At 38.7% G+C, this 19,506-nt stretch overlaps 1 protein-coding gene across 8 annotated transcripts in view; it reads left to right on the top strand.

Moving 5' to 3' along the window:
* Nucleotides 1-19,506, top strand: part of KDM6A (lysine demethylase 6A) — a 151,503-nt gene that overhangs the window by 13,966 nt on the left and 118,031 nt on the right. The window lies entirely within an intron of this gene.

The raw sequence follows: 19,506 nt of genomic DNA on the forward strand, positions 1-19,506 counted from the left end.
ATTGCATAAAATTGCAATTCCTGATTTTGGATATTGCCTTCAGTGAATCAGTGGATTCCCCAAACTCTGTGAGGAAAAACGTGGAATTGGAATGTTGCAGTCTGTTTATTCCCTGCCGGTGAAAATGTTGTCATCTTAAATTGTGTTTTTCTTTGAGTTGATTTTCTTTCGTGGTGGTGGCTTGTTTTTTGCTTTTGAATGATAGAATGTTTTCCTGTAGTGCCAGTTGCAAACTTGCAGCTTGCCCGCATTGTGGCCAAAAATCTGAGAACAATGAGGGCTCCATTATGTGCAGTGAGAAAGGAACGTTTGTACTACTTGCTTTTAATTGCTAATTAAGCCAAGTCCTCGGTAGTTTGAAAGAATGGAATAGTTTATCCTTCCACTTTAGACCACTATTTGCTGCTTGGTTGAGGAGAATGATGGTAGGGGTGATTTTTATGGTGATTTCTGGATGAAAGTGAAAATAGGCATTTTCATAAGAGCAGTCATTTTTCACAAGGTGCTCTGTGGATTCAGGGGATGTGTGGAACTGAGGAGCAGCTCTGGACTTCAGTGCTGCTGGAGAAGGCCAGGCAATGTCACCTTCCCATCCTCAGCACTCTGCTCTGCTTCAGTTTCTGCATCCAGTTTAAAGGTAATTTCAGTTTTTCCAGACAAGCAGCAGGGGTATTCTAGAAAAAGCTTGTTCATATTTTGAGATTATTTTAATTTGTTCTTGATTATTATTTTATTTTTTTAAGATCAGAGAATGAAGCTACCCTAGTAGAGTGCAGTACTGATTCCAGTGCAGTAGAACTCACTGACTTTAAAGATTCTTCAGCACAGCTAGGTAGGAATTTTTGACTCCAGGAAGTTCTGCTTCCAGAGGGATTGGTAAGCAGATATGCAGATTTACCAACTGAATCAGGAAAACAAGTTTCAACTACAGGTCATTTCACAACTTTTTCCTCAGGGCTTTCTCACTTCCACAGCCAGAACTCAAAAATGGAACAAACTGATTTAGAGCAATTCATTAATGAGTTGCTTAAGGTCTGTCAGGCTTCAGACAGCTGGAAAAGAGAAGGAACACATTCCTGCTCCAGTGGTTTCATTTTCATGATTTTTCTGCAGTATTTGAGAACCTTTCCAGATTCCTTTCATGTCATGGCTGAAATGAACTCATTCTCATAAGGACATTTTACCTGTTTCACTTGGTGCCTTGTTTGTCAGTGATTTCTTTTTCTAAACAGCAACAAAGAATTGCCATGGAGTAGTTCTTATGGGTTTAAGAATGAGTGTCAAATTTGGAGAATGTGCTGGAGCTGGTTTTTGTGAAGCAGCAGTGGTGTCTGCAGCTGGGGACTTCATGTGCTGTTTCCTACTGCTTGTGGGAAATGAGTTTTGTGGGTGAAAACTGCAGTGTGAGAGGCATGACCATGTTATTTAGGTGGCAGGTTGAAGACCATTATTAAACATCAGATGATGCAACATTTATGTAACTTGATAGTGCTTGTTGAATTGGTAATCATTTGTGTGGAAGAAATTAATATTTTTCTTAGAAATTAATAGAGGTGCTGAATGGGTAGGGGAAGGTACCGTTATACTGCCTCTCCTTCCACAGTCAGATAAGAGACTCAGATTAATTTAATTGCTACTTCTGGATAGCAGAGTTGCTCATGTCTAACTTTTGGTTCTTAGTGTAAAGCTGAGTTCTATTACTCCTTGAAATGCACATTTGAAGTGAAATGTTGCATTTTCTTCCTATGTATGAATCAGAATTTTGGCATTTGATTATCCCTTTGGTTGGACCTCTTGCTTTGCAAGAACTTAACAGGACGATTCCCTCAGTTTTGGGGAAGGAGGACCTCTTGGGAGGCACAGTGGCACTTGGGGATTCAGCTGGAATAAAGGGCAGAGTTTCCATTACCAGGTGGCATTTACTGTGGAAGAGTGCCCATGGGGTTGCACCTACATATCTGTATGAAGCTGTAAATTTCTCTAAGTTGTCTTGTCTTTCACAAAATCTCCATTGCTTGTGTAGTGTTCCCCTCCTAACCTCTCAAGTAAGTTAAAATATTTATTTTTGGTGTGTCCCCCCATTGTTATCATTGCCCCCTGCATTTTTAGATCTGGCTGTCTTAAATTTTTCAAACCTCTGACCTGCTGTCACATAAGTGTCATGATGTGTGATGTCAGTCATAAGTTTGCACATAGTAGTCTGAAGAGATGTAGGTGAGAGGGAGACACTCAATTATTTTAGAAAAAAATAGTTTCAAACTGTTTATTTTCAGCATTACTACGTTTTCCACCTTTCCCTAGGTCTACTACTATGCTTTCCTATTCATGTATGAATAAATATGCAAAATTAACCCAATTAATTGTAATAGCACATCTTAATATATACATATCTTAAAATGCTCCTCAACAGCTTTCTCTTGGTGCTGTCATACAAGTATTTAGTGTTTTATTTCAGTGCATGTAGCCTGTGGAGTACTGTGGAGAAACCCCTTTCATTTAGTGTCATCTACCTTTAGGCAGGCAGACTGCAAGACCTGGTGTTCTGTCTGAGCTCTTGGGGGTCCTTGTTCTCAGTGGAGGAAATGTCGGGACCTTCCCACTCTACAACTCCCTGAATAAAGGTTGTAGCCAGGTGGAGGTCGGTCTCTTCTCCCAGGGAACCAGGATTGGTCTTTTTCAACTTTGTTTAAAGTTTTCTCTTGTGCCGCATCATTAAGTGAGGAAGTTATTTTATGCTTATCTTCTCACATGTTTGACTTCTATAACCAGTGGAAGGAGGATCTCCCAAGATTTTGGGAAGCAGCTCATATTTGTGACACGAATCTTCCAATTAATTGTTCAGTCTAAATACAGGACTCTAAAATATGAAAGCTTTCCTTCTGTCAGGCTGTATAGGAGGTGAAGGAAGGATCAGAGAACAGAGAATGCAATGCTAAACTTGAGTTAAGAAGCCATCCCTGAGGGGATCCCACCCTGAAATTTTTTTTTTTTCTTTTTTGTTTTGAGGCTGCTCTAAATTTGCAAACCTCCTGTCTGTGATGTTTGCCTCACCTGGAGATCTGTAGGTCAGATACAAACTGACCTATTTGTTGCATCTGGCACATGAGGTCATGGAGTAGGTGCCTGCTGATGGTCGGAAATGAGTCCTGGAAGTGAAGGAGGTGCAAGCTGGGCCTTTTGAGGGACTTCTGAATATAACCCATAAATCCCTTTAGTAGAGTTTTCAGGAGAATGAAGGAATATTTGAGAATTGCACAGTATCGTTTACCTAGGGGTGGCTTAGCCACAGGTAGTCCCCCTGGAATGCAACTACTGAGATTGCTTTAGTAAAATAAAGAATATTTCTTTTGTGCTTCCTCTTCCCTGAATACTCACTAGTAACAGCACAGAATTTTGGACTTTCCAGACAGGTCTAGCAAGACTTCTGAACCAGTGAATGAAGTTGTGCCCATGGGCATAGATTTAACTCTGACTTCCATGAGTGCCCCTTCTTTTCCAGGTCTGTAGTGTGCATGTGCCCTTTGCCCCTGTCTGCACCTGAAGCAGAGTTGCCCATGTCACAGCTCCTAGGCTGTTTTCGTGGCAGACTCAGCTCTGCTTTTTCCCAAACTTGTTTTGCCCCATATGCAATGATCTACCTACCCATGCCAATTTTGAGATTTGCTGTCTGGTGCAGCTGCTGATGGTTGTGATGGCTTCAGTGTCCCTGGGCCCTCTTCCTGCCTGTGGAAGGCAGTGCTAAATAAATCACAGTGCATTTCTTACGGCACAGAAATATTTTCTCATTTCATCATTAGCAGTCAGGCTCACAACATTCCTCAAGGGAAAAGCAGAATATAACAGTTGATACTTTTTTGCTTAATACCTTGACTGTGCAGTAAAGCTGCCACTGATGCAGCTGGAATACCAAAAGCTGCTTTCCTGTGGCCCATGTCACATCTTTGTGGGCAGAACTGTGTATTTCCTGTTTTCAGGACATTATTTAGTTGCTCTGAGCCTTCTGGGAGGCCTCACACAAGATTCTGCTTGCTAACAAACTATGTGTTAAATTTTATTGACCAAGGTCTTTTCACTTTGTATTTTTGTACTTAGCCTGTCACGCTGAAAACCTGTTTCACCAACTTAGAGCTACAGTTTCTATTTAAAAGGTGTATTTTGTACAGATAAACTGTACAAAAATAGTGGTAGTGATATCACTATCAATAGCTTTCACTGTGATCACTGGAGACAGTGGTGGTTTCTGATAGTGAAAGCAAGTAGGAGCATTAGGACATCAGCACTGAAAACAGCACTTGGCTAATTTTAAAACACCACACCATATCTAGACTTGGGTTGATGAAAATGGCTAATAAATCAGCTATTTAATTTTTGAGTCCTGTACAAAAATGACAGCAGAATCCAGCTATAATGCTGCATTTTGCTGGATCTGCTAATGCTTTTGTCACTTGCTTTTAATCTTGCTGATAATATTTCTGTTTTTGAGAGAAAAATTGGCATTTCTTTGCTTTTGAGAATTAAGATAATTTTGAAATAATAGGTGGCAACAGCTATATGTGCTTTGGAAAAAGGAGCAAGTCTGAGTCTGAAGCCTACCAAGCAGATAAATGATGCAGCAGAAAGTGAATCATGTGTGTCTGCTCATCTGAAAGTGGGTGGGGAGAGCATCTCTGTAAAAAAAAAAAAGTGTTCCATTACTTGGAACACACATAAGACAACATGGGACTGTAGCTTAGTGTTGCAGATCTTTTAAAAATGTGTGAGCAGGATGATTGCTGAGGGCTTGGCTTTCTTGTGGCATGTTGGTGTTATCTCTGCAGCTCAGAGAGCTCATGCTTGGGTGCTGTGCTGCAGCAGGCAGTGCGCGCTGGGCAGGAGGCATCCAGAGATGTTCAAGAAGTGATATCCAGTCTTATTTCTGTGGGGGGGAGGGTGGTGTTTGTTTGTTTTATTGTTTGTTACCTCTTCATTTGTTAACAATTTATGAATAACCATTTATTAATTTTCTTCACAACAATTTTCATTTTCTACGTGATGTTTTGAAAGCATGTCACAGGACATGTAATGCTGCTGAGTTTTGGTGAATATTCTTTCACTCGTTCATTCTTCTTCCCTGGAGAGTTGTTAAGCTAAAACTGTTCTTGAAATTTTGTAGAATATTTTTTCACAAGAGGGTTTTGAAAAGCAATAGTCTTGGTATAAAAGAAAGCTGGTTTGTATGAGCACGGAAAGGTTTGGTTTTTTAAGCGATACTGATACACCCACAGTGTCAGTACTTGTCCTTTGGTCATGCTGAAATTAAAGACAAAATATTTTCTGAAAGACCATAAGAAGTGGGTTTGGTTCTTAAAAAAATTAAATATATTTGCTAAAGAATTATGTTCCTTCATTAATTAATATTTAAAATTGAGTTTCTCTAGAGAGACTCCAAGTGCTGATCCTCTCAAGTATTTATGTTGGTGAAGCTGGGCAGATAGCAGATCCTGTCTGTGGGTTTTGGTTCTGTGGTTATTCTCTCCAGTTATGATGTGTGTGCCTCCTGTCTGGACACTAATGATGTCGTAGTTCAAAATATTAAGGAGCTAATTTTACCTAAAGTTTCTCAAATACTCTTACTCAAAAGTGCCTCAAGGGCATAAGCTCTTTGCTTAACAATTCAGCTCTTTATGGTCAGTATTGGTGTTGGTCTGTTCTCACTTGAATGGAAATTGTTTCAAAACTTGTGCAGACTCTTTGAGAGGGAACACAAAAGAATTCATAGGTTTAGGTGAGAGTTTCTAGTTGTTTTTCAAGCCTGTCCCTGCACATTGCATGTGGCTGTGTCACACATACACAGGTATATGGAATAACATTATATTTATGAAAATTGCTGTCTTATATGTGATACCAAAGAGTATTTAAAATAATCCTTTGCTTCTACTGTTTACATTTAAATACTGTTCAAAAGCCTAATTTTCTGATTCTTGAAATACTTTTTAAATCTTCAGTCTAAAATGATATGTTTGTTTGGCATTATTGTTAGACTGAAATACTTTTTCTCTTTCCCTGGTGGTTGTGCTGTTGGTATTTGTAGAAAAGTCATAGTAGGTTTTGATTTCCTAAGGTAAATAATTTGAGATGTTTAGACTTGCTTTTATAAGAGAGACTCTTTCCTCTTACCCCTACACTTCTCTTCCAAATTTATTTCATTTCTACTGAATGTGGGGAAATTGTATAGAATCTGCTGAGATGGTATTACTATCTCTGCTTTTAAAACAGATTTTTCTCTGTCTGTCTCTTCTACTGCAAGAGCCTGGGAGTGTGAACTGAACCTATCAGGAGGCAGATTCAGAGCAAGATGGTTCCCTGCAGTTCGTCTGTGGAACTGCTGGCTGGCCAGGATTGTTAGTGTGAGATGAGTGGACGTGGTTTTAGAAGGTGGTAGGGAAAATTAATGGAAGGAAAATCCATCAGGTGCATTTCCCATCTGTGCCCAGGAATTTTCTGAACTTAAATAGAATTTTTCTGGAAAAATATAAAGGGAAAAAAAATGCCACTGTATGCTAACCTCTTTCTTTTGCTGCTTTTTCAGCAATGTGTGTTCATGTAAAAGCTTTGCTAATCTTTTATTATTGTTGTTTTAGTCCATGTCCTGCTCAAGTAAGTACAAAGACAAGTTGCTGCACAGGTCTGACTATTGGTCTGACTTATTGTAATCTTATTTTAACTTTGCTGAAAGTCTATCATCTGTTGAGCTCCAGAATCCTTTATGCTTTTTTTATCTGCCTTCTGCTGGCAGCATATCCTCATCTTGGTTTGTTGACTTATAATCCAGTAATTAATGTGCATAATTTTTTTTTCCAGTACTTTTAGTAAGCGTGTCCCAGAGCTGACTCCCTTACGTGGCTGCAGAATGTTTTACTGCTACGTGTCTCCTGACTGCCTTCCAAATCCATTGATGGGTGTGGTTTGGATTTGCAGTGTCCTTACCTCATTTACAGTTGATAAACCTAAAATAAGACTGTAAATTCAGTCCAAAGGCCAAGATCTTATCATGGCAAATTATGGAGGTAATTATATGATGATAGGGTACCACCAATAAATGTAGTTAATATTACAGCAGTTCTTCTTTTATGTTGAATTTTGTGCTGCTTAGAGACTATAAAATACATGTGAAAATGGATTTTAGGTAGAGGTCGGCCTGACTCACAAGAAGAAGGAAAGCACATTGAACTGTGAAATGTGAAACAAGTGCAGGAGACTGACCCAGAGACTCAGATCTCGTGCCACTGCTGCACAGGAAGAATAAATTTTGGCAAATTTCTTTGCTCCTGCTTGCACATTGTGCAGTTATGGCAGAAAGGAGGATTAAGTTGAGGTTGTGCTCCTTTGTGTCTGTGAGGGGCTGGCATGGCATGAGCAGCCACCTCCCCACACCTGGGAACGTGTGGAAATAAAATCAGCATGAGCCTCAAACTTTGTTTTGATGTTCCACAAAGGCTTGCAGTTTTTCAAGTTATCTCACAGCAAAAGAAGTTTGGAATATATTTTCAGCATACTGGAGTTTATGGGGTGCTTTCTATGCACTGGACAGGAACTCAGGCCTTGCCAGTCAGGAGTTGTTCCCTGTGGGCCACATTCACCTCAGGAGATGCCAGTTCTCCATCTGTGGCCTAAAGACAACATCAATATTCTCTTCCACATGTGCAAGTGTTATTTATGTTTCCAAGCTTAAGCATAAAGGTTACCACCTCCTGTTGCTTTCACAGGACAGGCCACAGGTGGTCAGAATGATGAGGCTTGCTTTTTTTGGATGTAAGAAAATCTGTTACTGCAGAAAGCAATGAAAAAAGAGCCTTTTGTACTACAGTTGACACTTTAAAATAAAGGGCTTAAAAAGATTGACATTTGGGACTGACTTGCCTGCTACCCTTCTCCTTTTATGATTATTTGAAAATGTCTTATAATTTCAATTTGCTACATTTTCAACTGTTCTTAAACTTTCTCACCTTTGTATTTTTTCATCCTCCCCAGATATTCCCTGCAGAGGGATAATGACTTGTTCTCTTGGTGACTGGCACGACTGAAGTGATTATTAGGTGGGAATTTTTTGTGTTGGGTGGGTGATGATGGGAGGCTGTTGTGCAGCCTGCTGGAGAAGGGATGAAATGGTAGCAGTGGTGAAGGTGCTGTCCTTCAGGGCTCGAGTCAGTTGTGATCTGCTTTCCTTCTCTGGCATTCCCCAGAGACAAAAATTTCATCTCTTACTTGGTGTTCCCTCTCACTCCTTTATTTTGTCTGAGCTTTTATTGCCCACTCCTCTGGTTGTGCCCAGCATACTCTTTAGAATTTAATTTAGTGTCAGTATTTGACTGTATTTAACAGATTCTGCTGTTCTTGATTCAGAGATTTTTGGGTTGTTCTGCTGTTTTCCTCTCTAGGAGGATTGCTTGTTCATAGTGACACAATGTTCAGCAGAGATATTTCAGTGTATAGTGGAGTGTTTATGTTTATTAAGTAAAGTGTGAAAGAATGAAATGTGTGTGCGCCCTTCCACATATATTTTCTAATAATGATGAATCCAACTCTTTGGGACCAGTACTTGAAAAAATTCCAGTCTTCTGTGGAAATGAGCTTTTCCTGCATTCTGAAGAGTTCTTGTTTGGTGTGGTTGACACACTGGTGTATTCTGTCAATTCACAGATCCATGCTCAGGCCATTGAGTGCTTTAAAGGTGAATTTAACCTGTAAACAAAGATTACATTACTGACAGTGAAATGGGAGACAAGGGTATGTCCTGTTCATCCAAAACCTCAAAAAGGAAGACAGTCCACATTTTAGTGTTAAGGAACTGTCCTTTTAGTAGAAACTTCTTAGCGACTTTATGGTTTTGGGTCACAATTTTGGTGCATTTTTTGCAGCATTGAGTTAGTTGCATTTTGGAAACTATATTGCCTGTAAAACTGCTGAGATTCATTCTAAGGTTTGACATTAATATGTAATTGAAATTGTTGCCCACCACTGTAAATAATATCAGAATTGATTGTTCAACTAAAGGCTCAAGTCACGACAGCTTTAGCTGGAGAGAGAACTTAGGAAAACACCTGTGGAGCCCTGTGGAATGTGGCATGTTCATCAAAAGAAAACCTTCTCAACTAATGTCTGATGTACAGAATTCATATTTCTAGCGTTGTTTCATTTTAAACGTGAATATTGCAGTAATTTATTATAAGGGACTCCTCAGAGGTGTTTGGTGTGTGAGCCACATTCACATCCAGGTTTATGAGTGGTGCCAACAGAACTTGTGATGTTCTGTGCTGATCCTCACTGCTCTTTTGGGGTACTCTGCCCATTGCAAATTTCTGGTCATGGATTTCATACCTCTGTAGGCTTATAAAATGCTTTTTAATAGTTTGATCACCGTTTTAAAAATTTTTGGGTTTTCTCCCTGGTTGTGAGAGATGAGCAGTGCTAGAGATGCTGATTTGGTCACTCTGAAAGGTGATGTGGGGGTAGCACCGCATAAATACTGGGCTAAACATTTGGCTTCCATACAGTGGAATCCACATTATGCCATTTTTTAGTCTACAAAAAGACATTTTTAAGAGAAAAATGGCCATTAGCTATTTTCTGTTTGGGACTGGTACATGTAATGAGCAGTGTAAGGTTTGTGAATTGTGTGTAAACATCTAATTAAGAGAAATGCACGAGGTTGACTTTTAGAAATGAGTGTATTTGGGATGTGTATTGATTTTCTTAAGTGTGGTGACTCATTTTAAAGGCACTTTATTAAAAAACTCATACAATTCTCTGAGTCAAGGTGTGTGGTAGTGAAAGGTAGGCCCAACAGAAGGGGATATTGTGCTTTTTCCAGTTGGGCATTGTGTAAAAGATGCCTTGCAGATCTTTCTGATGGAAGGAACATCATCATCATCATCATCATGGAACTGAGAACTCATAATTGTGTTGAAGAGCTGTGTTTGTAATGTTCTGCCAAAACAGATGGTGGTGTGCCCAGACACCTCAGTCAGTACTCACCCCTAATGGATTGCATTTTCTTTATCCAGCTTTTTGTTGTAAATCACAAATCCTCCTTTTCTACCCAAGGTCATGCTGTAGTTATGGAAGGGGAAAGGATGGCTGGAACAGAGTTCTCCATATAGGTGGGAGCTTGGTGTCTGTCATTCTGCCTCTGTCCTGCAGAGAATTGTCATGGTCACTTTTGGCTTAAAAGTGAGGTTGACTCTGGAATCTGATACCTATGGCGCTTGTGATGAGTATGGACAATTCAAATTTAAATCTTTGTTTTGAATAAAGCGAACCCTTGAATCTTCATTGTTCTAGATTTAATTCCTTAGATAGTATAGTTTTAATGATAGAGATAGTTTTAATGTGCTGGAGTTTCTTGTGAATTTTTTGTGCATCCCATTTCCCTCCTATAATGGAACTGATTTCTGACCTGCTGCACTTACCAGGAACTTCATCCTTTGAAGCTCTGTTTCCTTGTTCAGTAGTGCATCTATCCCTGAAAGTGCATACAGGATAGATGAAGAATTGGCATTAAGCTTCATACATTAATGTTTTCCCACTTGGTATTTTTTAATGTCCATCTGTATATTGGGTGTCAAATTTGCTAGGGCTTGGGAAGCATTATTCAAGAAGGATTTCTAACATCCAGCTCCAGGGAAATGTTAATGAGAACAGGCTGTGGTGACAACCTGCACAGCTGTTCACCCTGCAGCTGCAGGAGGCTTTAGGATGTTTTGCCTGTGACAATTCACTATCAGGTTTTACTTATCAGAAGACTCTGCTAGCCAGTTCCCAAGCAATGTTTTGGGTATATTTTCATTTATTTGGTGTTTAGTGCACATTATGATGAAAATGCATACTGGTAGCTAAAATAGTTTGGATTTGGGCTTTGTAATACATAAATGTAAAATCTGAAATCTCTGTGAATGTTCTTCTCTACCTGTTACTGTCACACAGCAGAAATAAGACATTTCTGCTTTCCTGGAATAAGGTTCACCAGCTCTGCCATTCAGAAGTGGTATTGCTCATTAGCTGTGGACTGTATCCAGAGGATTGTATTCCTCTTATTTCCTCATTGCAATTTCTGTCTGTTCAGATAGTCACACAGGGGGAGAAAAGGTGAGGCATAAGGCTGGGTGTTTGCTGGATTAGCAACAAGGGTTGCAGCTCTTGATGGGGAGTTTTTGTGGTGCTTTTCAAGGTGTTTTCTGTGCATAAAGTTCTCCTACAAAACATTTTCTATGCAGGCTGGTTTTCATGCACATTTGGTTATGTTCCAGTGTTGCTCATTTTTATATGTGAGCATAATTGTGTAAGCATAATTACGCAGCCACAGAGGAGAAAATATGAATGGCTGTGGAAAAAGCAATGTGATTTGTGGATTGTACCTATATGGGAGATTTCAGTGATGTGATGGAAAATCCTTGGGGTGGATCCTTCTGCTGCACTGGCTGTGGTAACTTTCAAAGTGCCAGCATTGTGAGACTCCTTGAAATAGTGATATTTCAGTATGTAAAACCAGGTTCATTCTGGTTTTTTTGTCCTTTGTGTCTTAATGTGCTTTTACCAATTCTGTATCTCCTGTGGTGCTGAAAATTCCACACTTCCCACCCTATTAGCATTAGTTTTTACACTTTCTTTATGAAACAGCTCCTGACCCATTTTCACTTCCATTCTTCTAAAATAAATCATCTTTTCCTTGTATTTTCAGACTAAGCTATCAGCAATATTATTTCCGAGTACCAAGCCACCTCTAGTGTTGAACCCTTTTGGGACTGAAGTTTAGACTGGGCAGATTTAGCAGAGCAGAGCAGTTTGGGGTAGCTTTTAAAGATTTTTTAATAGTTGCCTTTATGTATTGCCTTGTATTCAGACAACACAGAAAAATCATTCTGTTCAGTCTGAAAGTAGATATTTTCACATATATATATTTGTTGTGTCAGTCTTGGTAGACATTGTCTTGTGCATATATTTGTACATTGTTCTCTATTTAATACCTCCTTCTTTCAAGTTCTTTATTCTTTGTTTCATTGTCATTCTTATGCTTGGTGCCTGATAGTCATTGTTACATTTCTAAGGGCTTATGTCCAGATCCAGAGATATTTGCATAAATAAGATATTCTGATCCTTTTTTCCTTAGGTAAAACAGGCAGCTATTAATGCAGATTCTGGCTTTATTTGTGGCTGGGTTTCTGTGTTTGGTTGTATTTTTCTGTGTTTTTTAATTATATTTCAAAAATAATTTACCCAATGAGAACAAAATCAGCGATTTATTTGTTGTGTCATATCTTACTTAAAATCTGTATGAGACTCTGTAGACTCCTAGATAAAACTGGTTTAACATATTAAAAAAGAGATAAACTTATCTATCAGTGTTAGCTATCTAAGTGTTCTGAAGTATGATAAGCCACACCTCATTTGTGATGTTATGTGTTGGTATAGATGAGAATTAATAGAATAAAATCATATTTAGTGGTCTTAAATTTTAGTGTGTGGTGAACTATTCATGAGCTTGAAAAATTGCTAAATTAAGGTGCTGCAATTCTACTTGAAATAGACTTGCTGTGGTAAAAATAGCCAAAAAGATGTTCCTATAGTCTGAGATAAAAACAATGTTCCAATTGCCTGTAAAAAAATCTAGTGCCACTTGGAAAAAAAAAAAAGAAAATTACTTGTGTTTGTTTGGGTTTTTGGTAAAGATTACCTGTGAAGGGTTTTGAATGATGAAATTCCATATAAAATTTGCCATAATCTCTTGAGTCACCTGATTATGAAATATTTTCAGGGATAGAATATAGATAATTCTGTTTGCTAATAATTTAGAATTTCTAAAATGATGTAGGTGTGTGTATATGTACATAGACATTGATATTTGTAAATTTATTTGACTGTATTTAAAAGAAAAAATGAGAGAATTGCATCCTCCAGGTGGACTCAGAATTGATGCAGAGTGGTTCATCACATAAACTCCAGTCAACAAATTTTTCATAAAATCCAGTTGGTTATGGACACTGTCAGCTGCAGAGGACTAAGCTTCCTGTATTTTATGTATGTAAACTATTTTTAATATGTAAACTATTGAGTTTGCATCTGTCTGACAGAAAACACGTGTCAGGAATGTCTTGCAAGTGTTCTGTATTCAGGGGAGGCAAGTTGGGTTTTTCATTCTCTGCTAAAATGTCACTTTTCTCCATTTAATCATTGATTTGCATGGATTCTGTTTTGTATTCTATTCTGCAGATCTGTGCTTTTTATGAAGCAATATCCCTCAGTTTTCAACAATAATTGAGTCCAGGTTAATTTTGCCTTGTAAACTTAGCAACCTTGACCTTCTGCTTCTTACACTGTCATCTCTCATCTGCCATAGACATCATCTGAACAAAAATACTTGTTATATCTTCAGTATAACCTGGAAACACAAAAGTCTTAGACTACAGTAGTGGCTTTTAAAGAAAATCCTTCAAAATTGTGACCATCAGGCTGTGCATGTAGCTCATGTGTGCAGCTGCTTTTCTTTATTGCCTGCACTGTTTATTCTTGTGCCTGCTTCATGAAGCATTAGTCATAAGAAAATAAATTAGGGAAAATTGATGATAGATTTCTTGAGAAATGCTTGAGGAGGATCAGTTTCTGTTGTTCTGTACTAATTGTCCCTGAAATGAGGACTTTGATCCTAAGTGTTACTAGCAGACTAGAATAAGCTCACAACATTCCAGTATGCCATAGAAATTTTGCAAGCACAAAGTTACTGGAGAGGCCAGTTCATGTTTTTGCTTCTTGAGGCCTGAATGTTTTGGGGTCTGAGCATATTTGTGTGCAGCAAGCTGTACTTTCAGCACTCTTCCTGAGGCTTTTGAAATAGCATAGTCCATACATGAAATACATGAAGAGTAAATGTGTGAAATTGAGAGAGAAATTTTATAACAGAATATGAGTGTTGCAAATACAGAGCATATAAAGAAGCTTTGAAAGCTGTAGTGGGAATTGCTGTTGAATAAGAAAGTAAAGGAAGTTAAGGATATTGTGCCAATACCTAATATGAGAGCCTTCAGTGGAGGATCTGCTGCATTAATCCAAGTTATCTTCAGTCAAATAAGAATGATGTGCTTTTCTCTGCAGAAGTAAATGAGATGTTCTTGTAAATCACCTACAGCTCAGAAAGTGATGTGTATCCAGCCAGTCATTGATGGGGGAAAATAGCTTTACTTCTGAAGAATTCAGGCTTTTTTTTTTTTTCTTTGCATAGCTGAAGTGAGCCCTGTTCACACCCCCATTGCTGCAGAGCAGGAGCTGGAGCTTCGCCATGAGGTTCTCTGGGTGGTGGCAAATTGTTGGCATTGTTGTTAGCAAATTATGTGTGTTTTGGTGAATTGTGGCAAGGAGGAAGGAATGGGAAAATAACCCTTTCAGAGCCTGCTCAGTGGCACTGAGGGAGTGAGGACACATGCACACACTTGTGCCTTCTGCTCTGTAGGTGCCCCTCAGACTGACCAGTGGTAATGTGTGATTATCCACGTGGCTACTTTATTTTCAAGAAGAATAAAATATCACCTAATTAACATTCTGTTTCTAACCGTTACTATAAGCCTGTATTTTGTTTATCAAGAGTCTGCTGTTGTCTCCCTCTCCAATTTTCATGTGTGTGGAAACCCAGGGCACCAGGAGTATTTCCCGGTCTGCTCTGGGGTGCCTGACTCCCAGGGGAGCACTGACTCTGACCCTCATCCATGGAGAAAGTTTCCTAAACTCCAGAATAGACTAGAATCCATAAGGTGTGAAGTAGATTGTAGAGAGTAGTGTAGATGTATCACTTAGGTGGGGAATTTAGGGTTTGGGTTTTTTTAGTATGTTGTGGATGGAAGCAAGATAGAGGTCACAGGGTGTCATCCTGGGTTTCTTCTTCATGCTTCTTCTTCCTTCTTCTCCATGGGTTTGGGTGGCATTTTGTAATTGGGTGGAAAAGTCCTCATTGCAGGCTTTTGGGGATCTATTACTGGGTTAAAAGGGAAGATAATCCAGGTGTCAGTTTTTCATTGGATAGTTTAGCTTTAAAAGACCTTGGAACAAGAGATTGTTGCCATTTTTGTGGTGCTTTTCCAGTGCGCTGAGCCCAGTGTGGACAGCACGCAAAACTCTAGATAAGATAAAAATAAACAAGAACCTGAAGACTGAAAAAATCCAGTGTCTCTCTTTCCTGACACAAGACCACTCCAGGAGGGTCTCCCCCAACAGGAGGAGGGCCCAGCCAGAGTCTCAGAAGTGGGGGAATCGGGGACAGGTACCCCAAGACATGTGGGATCTCTGTTCTCATTACCTGCTCACAAAGCCCATCCAGCTGGGTCCCTGAAGGTGCAAGAAAAGGAAGCAGCAACTGTTCAGTTTTGTCACCATCCCCCAGCTTATCTGCGTAAACATTAATGTTTTATGTTGTGAAATTGAAGGTTTTAGGAACTTCTTGAAGATTGGAATTAGTGATTTTACACTGTATTGTCTGCATTGAAGTGCTGTATTTTTCTTAAGCAGTTAATTTATTACCCAGTAAAATTCAGATAATTTCCTTCACTGTATGTTACTGCCTGGTTGTTGCCATGTTAACAATTCAGATTGCTGGCTTTTTGCTTCCCTGTAGTTGCCAAGGTTTTTTTGTGTTTTAAGTAAGAATTGCTGACTCAGTGTACTCCTCCATTTTCATATCATTAATTTATTCAAGAATTAATAGTTAATGCTTTGTCATGTTTGGCTGTTTTGGCCTGCTTAGTTTCATTTTGGTCAGTCATGCATGTTGTGATTCAGAAAGGATAGCATCACATTATCTTCTTCAGAAACAATCTGAACAAGCTGTATTGATTTCTTCCTTTTTTTTTAGTATAGTTTTTTAACAGTAGTTTGAATTTGCGCTGTAAAATACAAACCATTACAACCAGTGATAATGGTAAATTTTTTTTTTCTTTATAATAATGGAAGTAGAAGTAACATTGTCCTTTTTATTTATAAAGCAGAGCTGAAATGTTTCCGTGACCCCTGTATACAATATTTAGAATTCTGGTTTCATCTGTTGGATTTATCAGTTAGATTTTTGGGGTAGGATATATTTATTTATTTTGTTATGGTATAGTCTCAACTCTAGGGTCTTTCCTACATGAAATGACATCATATTAATAATGGCCAAAACTGGCATTTAGTTTGTGGTGCTGGTTTTGCTTGATTGTTTTTTTGGGGGGGAAAGAATGGTTTTAAAAGAGAGGGGAAAATGAATGCACTTCCTTATCCATTGGAATGAAAGTAGGGAACACACAGGGGTCTGGTAGTACATTTTAAAGGTGATTCTAGAATAATATCTTCCTTTTGTGAACAAATTTTGCTGGCTTTCTGTGAGTTGGTAAATACACTAAGCCTTTTTCTTCACTGTACTGTATTTCAAGGTGTCCTAAGAATTGACAGCTGAATCTGTGCAATCAGGACGCCCCCAGTCATGAACTATGATGTAATGAGAGGGAATTTGTGTGACAATAGTGTGTTACCTTGGCTGAAGGTGGCAAACAACATGAAGATTGTTACTTTTTTAGTGTTATATAAGCCAGTTTCTTTTCCTGCAGCCATTCCTGCCTTGGGTTCCTGCCTCTGCTCTGGTTGCCACACTGCGAGGCAGCTGCGGGTGATTATTTTGCCAAGTTCCTAAATTCTTCAGGTTTCCCTTTTATCTTCTTGTAGCCTTGAACAAAGGGAACGAAGTGTATGATGTTGTGTAGCAATCTTCCTTTTCATTTCAGGGTCTTTCTCTTTCTTGTTAATTTGTCAATACTGGCAGTTCTCAAGGCTGAGTCCATTGAATGCACTTAGAGATCCATACAGTGAGGAGAAATAACAATGCTTAAACACCTCAGGGGTTTTTAACTTCCTTAGAATTCTTAGTGTCTCAGGATAATTTAAATGTGTTGCGCAAGTAGTGCCATAGGTGGCCTTTGCAGTTAACCATTAAAATGAGAACTTTTGATTTTTCCTTCAAAGAAAACATACACAGATAGGTGCAGTGATGACCTCCCTTTTACATCCATTCATTCAACAGAGACAAATTCTTACCTGTGCAGAAAAATACTTGCTACTTTCTAAAGATCTTTGTGGATTGCTCTGGTGGGGGAGAAAGTTTCTTGACCAAAACCAAAGTTGGGTTAAGTCTTGCCTGGTGACTCTGCCCTGACTGGGAAGAGCAAGAGCCACACAGTGACCAACCTGCTGACCCAGGGGCTGATTTGGTGTTCCCACTGAGGATGTAATCCTTGCTTTTAGTTTCTGTTTCATTTTGTTAGAATGTGCTGGAAGAATTGGAAAAAATAATTTGAAACAGCCTTCCCAAGTTACGTTTGCGTAAATATGAGTGTGTTGCTGATTATGTTGCAAACCAGTTAGAGGTCAGCAGAGAGGGTTTGCTTTAATGGTGTAATTTGAATTACTCTTACAAGAACAGATAATTTACAGTTAACTGTGGCTGAAAGGGGAAGTTCTGGTGTCTTAGGCCTTGCCTTGTGTTGGTATCAGTGAGATGGTTTTGCAGTATCTCCAGTTTGTGCTCTACCATAAAGGGAAAATCTGCCTTGTTGAGAACTGCTCTGAGCTGTGTGAAAGGCTTGGGCACAGGTTTTTCCATCCCTGCTACAGACAGTGCTTCAGATATGTGTGATACCTCTTTTAATGAGGATTTACTTAAAAAGGGGCTGTGGGAACACTGAGGGTCCCCAAACACTTTAACGTTAAAGTGCGTGTGATTTATAATTTCCCTGAACATCTGTACAGAAAAATCCTGTTACATTTGTTCAAAAAGCCAAGTTCTCTTCAAACACCTGTAGCCTGATTCAGGAAATAAACTACCCTGGCTTCCTCTCCAGTATTTATTGTAGGTTGCCTGTTGTGGTTGCAGTTTCTATATGCTCTGGATTGCAAAAGACAAAATAACAATTTTAGAAAATATCAAAATGTAACTATTTTCTTCAGCAGCTGTAGCATGTATTGCAAGTCATCAGAAAAAGGGAAGCCTATCTACAAATCAATGTGTAACAGTAACATCAGGAGCACCATCAAAATTGTGTTATGTTTTGTACAAATCAAGAGATGACACCAAAAATGGAGAGGGGAGGCACAGTGCCAAAAAGAAAGTTGTGCACTAAGATATTTGCTGATGTAAGAGTCAGTACATACACAAATAATGATCTTAAGGAATGTACTTTGTACTTGTGTGCTTTGCTTCTGATTTTAGGGATGATATTCTATAAATGGAGAATTGACTTGACTGCAAGAGGTGTTCATTGGGATGGGAATGAAATTAAAGGAGTTGTAGCTTTGATCCTTGGTGAAAGGAATTGCAATCCTTCCACTGCAGTTTGCTAGGACAAAGCTTGCAAATACACATCTAAATTTGGTACCTTCAGAACAAAACCAAATAGCTAGAGTTTGAAATACGTATTTTAAGTTTATGTAAACAAATTTAATGTTTTATTAAATCATTTTAATACCACATGTACACCCAAAGTTCTGTAGCAGCATAGCTTTGTTTTGATTCATTGGAGCTTTGCCTCTGAAAACAGCCATAGAATAAAGCTTTTCTGGGCTTGGGAGTAGGTGAAAGTGTGTGATACACCTCAGTCTTGGGATACAAACTATGACCCACTCAGAACAGATTAGATCAGTAATTGGGTAACATTTCCTCTTTTTTTTTGCATTTCTCTTTTTGATGATTAGTAAAAGTGTACTCAAAGTAAATTACAAACATGGGCATGGCTACTGATTTAAATATTCAGGTTGTATCCCCCCCCTCCTTTTAAACATTGAGTTTTATTAAAATCTCTTAAAAAAGCTCCTCATTTTACAGAATCACAGAATATGCTGAGTTGGAAGGGCCCCATGGTCTTTGATTATTGTCGTGTCATAAAATCAAGGAGTTCATGATTGCAATCAAATTTGAAACATGTACCATAAATAGGTGAAAGTCATAGATTAACCAGCTGGAATTAGAATTTGTTGAAGTCTGTCTGGCTTTGAGAACTGTGCTGGTGGAGCACAGTTCCACCCTTCCATATGAGTTTGTTCAACTGCTTCTATTCAATGACTAATAAGTTCAGAAAGCTGAGAAAATTATTCTATCTATCTATCTATCTATCTATCTATCTATCTATCTATCTATCTATCTATCTATCTATCTATCATCTATCTATCTATCTATCTATCTATTCATTCCCAAAGTGTAAACAGGGTCAGGAGGTAAATAGGGTCATGAGCTAGAGATGTAATAGGTTCAAAATCATGGCAGTTATGGTGAATAGAAGGTGTCAGTTCAGTTGTTGAAAACGTGTGTTCATAGCACAGAACACTCTTTGCTTCTGTGTGTGTCACTTAAAAACTTCTGGGGCATGTTTTCTCAAAACTGGAATTAATTTCTAATTGGATTTACATTTCTGGCTTTAGCTTTTCTAAGTAGGAGGAAGTAAATTATTTTACAACATGCTAGAT

This window comes from Ammospiza caudacuta, chromosome 2 (genome assembly GCF_027887145.1).
Source record: "Ammospiza caudacuta isolate bAmmCau1 chromosome 2, bAmmCau1.pri, whole genome shotgun sequence".
NCBI lineage: Eukaryota > Metazoa > Chordata > Aves > Passeriformes > Passerellidae > Ammospiza > Ammospiza caudacuta.